This window comes from Octodon degus, unplaced genomic scaffold (assembly GCF_000260255.1).
Source record: "Octodon degus isolate 3935 unplaced genomic scaffold, OctDeg1.0 scaffold00096, whole genome shotgun sequence".
In the NCBI taxonomy this organism is placed as follows: Eukaryota; Metazoa; Chordata; class Mammalia; order Rodentia; family Octodontidae; genus Octodon; species Octodon degus.
In genome coordinates this window covers 8,223,774-8,227,840 of record NW_004524672.1, presented here as the reverse complement: position 1 = coordinate 8,227,840, position 4,067 = coordinate 8,223,774, and the positions used below count along the sequence as shown (strand labels likewise).

General features: G+C 40.5%; 1 pseudogene; it reads left to right on the top strand.

Moving 5' to 3' along the window:
- Positions 1 to 1,620: 1,620 nt before the first annotated feature.
- Positions 1,621 to 3,116, top strand: LOC101560900 (annotated as a pseudogene).
- Positions 3,117 to 4,067: the final 951 nt, after the last annotated feature.

Below are 4,067 nucleotides of genomic sequence, written 5' to 3'. Positions count from 1 at the left end.
GCTTGTACACTTTTTTCTGTATATACTGAAACTGTAATGTATTATAGATGTAAATATTATCATTTTCCTCCCAGTGAGAATAGGATCCAAAAGGCAAGTGCTGTAACGTTTATATTCATACATTTAAATTTAGACAACAGGTATGGGATATTGAGTATGTCTTTAGAATACTACTTTTACTTCTTTTTACTTGCTGAGAAAAGTAATTGCATTTGTGTTAGAGTCTTCTCTTCCAGGATATTTCGAGGAATGAACCTATTCTGGGAGAATGCAATCGATCTATGCCTTTAAAGGCAGGAGCCATTTCACACATCCCACAACTACTAAAAATGTATTAGGTTTATATTAAAAAGATAATCTGTATTCTTAGGAAGGATTTGTTTAATTTTTGCTACATTTTGAGTTCTATTTTTTCTAGTCATTACTTATGATGTTAAAAAAATAACAAAATTTAGCAAAGTTATACTTATAAAAGGACAAAACAAATGCCAGTAAGGCAGATGTTTAAGCATTAAACAGTTCAAACTAATAGTTAATAAAATGGAATTTTCTGAAAGGATTAGGTATTGTATATTGAAACAAACTAACTCCTTAGAATTAGTAAGGAAGCTGGACACCAGTGGGGGAAAACTGGTGGCCTGGCCCTGTGCACCTCCCCCAGCCTTACTGCTAGAGTTCCACTGAGCCTCGCTACCACTCCTGGCCTTTGAGACCACCATGGAGACCTGGTAGGCTAGCCCTGCACACCCAAGCCCTCTCACCATAGTTCCACTGAGCCCTGGCACCCATTCTCAACCTGAAGATGACCAGGGAAACATAACTACCACAAGCACCTGCAAGAGCCCTGGGTAGCCCTGCCCGGCACTGACCCATCATCAAAGGAGCCTTGCAGATTTTCAACCTGGAGTCATCATCACTGGATCCTTCTTGAACTGTGTTTGGCCCCTCCACTCCATAAGGTGGAAGTCACATTAGACCGCACAAAACAGTAGCTTTGGTGAGCCTACCTTGCCTTCCCACTCTCCTGAGCATCTATACCTCACCCATTGCTGCAGAGTCAGGTAGAACACTGGGGGCTTTTAAAAAGGAACAAAAGGCAATCTCCAACCTCTAGTCCATTTTAAACAAGTCCAGGAGCCAAAGTCATAGAAGAGCTTTTAAATCATGCACCTGAAATTTCTGAGATGATAGAAACTAAAGTAAAGAAGCAACTCCATCAGGACATGGAGGAGATCAGATAAAAAATAATCTCTCAGGTAAAAAAGGGAATGACAATAATCATGAAAGAATTGCTCAATACATCTAAGAAAAACATAGATAAAAAATAGCAGGGAATAGGAAAATGATAGAAATGTCAAATGAACAATACAAGAAAAAACTAGAATGAAAGAAATAGATTCAGATAGATATCCAGAACACTACTGATTCCATTGAAAGCTGGCAAACCATTTGAACGTAACAAAAGATAGAATTTCAGACCTTGAAGATAACATTGCAGCTAGTGAACATGGAAGGAAATACCTCTTTAAAATAAAGAGATTCTGCATCCATGCCCAGGGCTCTACAGATGCACCAACAGCCTCTGAGTCCCTGTGTTCTTGCCTCCACTCTATTACCAAAATGACACGTTTTAACAAGCTGACTCTGGACAAGCTGAAAGGGAAGGGGAAGCAAATCATTATGAGAGAACATTTCAATGTTCCTATGAAGAATAACCAGATAATCAACAACCAAAGAATCAAAGCTGCTGTCCCAAGCATCAAATTCTGCTTGGACAATGGCACCAAATAGTTGTCTTTATGAACCACTGAGGCTGGTCAGATGGTATCCCAATGCCTAAGAAGTACTCCTTACAGCCAGTTGCTATAGAAATCAAATCTCTGCTGGGAAAAGATGTTCTATTCTTTTTTAAAAAATATATTTGGTACATGGTCTCACTATGCAGCTTGGACTCATGGTGATCCTCCTGTTTTCAGCCTTCCCAGTGCTGGATTACAGGTGTGCACCACCACACCCAGGCTCTGTGGCTAGCTCAGCATTCCCAGGGGTGGGGCTGGCATGGCATATGGTACAGGAGATTGAACCTGTGTCCTACTGCTTGCCTAAGTAGGAGTTCAGGCTCCTAAGCTATCTTGCTGGCCCTAGATGTTCTATTCTTAAAGGGCTGTGAGAGCCCAGAAGTAGGGAAAGGCTGTGTTGACCTATCAGTTGGATTCGTCATCCTTTTGGAGGACCTCTGCTTTCATATGGAGCATGACAGGAAAAGAAAAGATGCTTCTGGGACAAAGGTAAAGCTGAACCAGCCAAAACAGGAGCTTTCTGAGCTTCTTTCCAAGCTAGGGGATGTCTATGCTGGTGACACTTTTGGTATTGCACGTGGAGCCCACAGCTCTATGGTGGCAATCAGCCTGCCACAGAAGGCTAGTGGATTTTTGATGAAGGGGCTGAACTATATTACTAAGACCTTGAGAACCAGGAGCAACCCTTCCAGGCTATCTTGGGTGGTGCTAAATTTGCAGATAAGATCTCATTGATCAATAATATGCTGGACAAAGTCAATGAGATGATTATTGGTGATAGAATGGCTTTTACCTTCCTTAAAGTGCTCAACAAGATGGAGATTGGCACTTCCCATTTGATAAAGAGGGATCCAAGATTGTTAAAGGCCTGATGGCCAAAGCTGAAAAGAATGGTGTGAAGATTACTTTGCCTGTTGACTTTGTCACTGCTGACAAGTTTGATGAGAATGCCAAGACTGGCCAAGCCACTGTGGCCTCTGGCATACCTGCTGGATGGAGGGGCTTAGACTGTGGAGCTGAGAGGAGCAAGAAGTATGCTGGGCTGTTGATTCTGCTGCAAAAATAGTGTGGAATGGACCTGTAGGGGTATTTGAATGGGAAGCTTATGCCAGGGGAACAAAAGCCCTCATGGATGAGGTGGTGAAAGCCACTCCCAGGGACTGCATCACCATCATAGGGGGTAGAGACACTACTACTTGCTGTGCCAAATGGAACACAGAGGATAAAGTCAGCCATATGAGCACTGGAGGTGGGGCCAGGTTACAGCTCCTAGAAGGCAAAGTCTTTCCTGGAGTGGATGCTCTCAGCAACGTTTAGTGCTTTTATGGTTCCTGTGCTTGGCTCCTAAGAAAAAAAATATTTTCTGCATCTCCACTTTGCATTAGCTAAAAATTTCCTCCATATCAAGATTCAGCTAGTGGCCAAGGGATGCAACATGAGTAACCTTAAAGAGTTATGCTGTATCACAGCTGATGTTTACTGTACCCTGGACTTGATTACATTTGTGAAGTTGTTTAAGTTTCTTAGTAAATCATTGTGCATTCTACAATGCATCTATAGTTGCCTGTTAAAAGAAAATGAGCTGTGTTTGAAGTAGCATATTCTAATTAGCTTTGTCACTGTTCATTACTTGGCATGGATATCAAACAAAACTGCAGTTGTAGGAAGGGAGAAGTTGTTGATGACTTATTAAATAAAAAATGAAAGTTGTTCCCAAAAAAATCCCATGAAAAGTAAGAAACCAAGAAATAACAACACAACAGCTACAAGATGATGCAAAGAAAAATAATAAAAGACTAATAGGTGTCAACAAAACAGGTGAAGTTAACACAAAGGACATAAAGAGTGTTTGCAGAAAGCAGTAGCAGAAAATTTCCCAAGCGTGGGAAAAGAATATGGTATACGGTTAAGTGAGGCATATAGAAATCCAGCTAGATGTAATCAAAATAAATGTTCACCCAGACACATAATAACCAAGATCCCAGAAATTGAGCAAAGGAACAGAATATTAAAGGTGTTAGAAAAGATAAGATGACCTATGATGTAAAGCCCATCAGAATCAGTAGATTTCTCAACACAGACCATCAAATCAAGAAGATCTTGGAGTGAGACATTTGAGATCCAGAAAAAAAAACAGTAAAACTTTCACCCAGATTGATATATCCTGCAAAACTATTTATGAAATTTAATGGAGAGATTAGATACTTCTATGTCAAAGAACAACTGAAGAAATTCATGTCAATCAAACCAACCCTATAGAGTATGCAC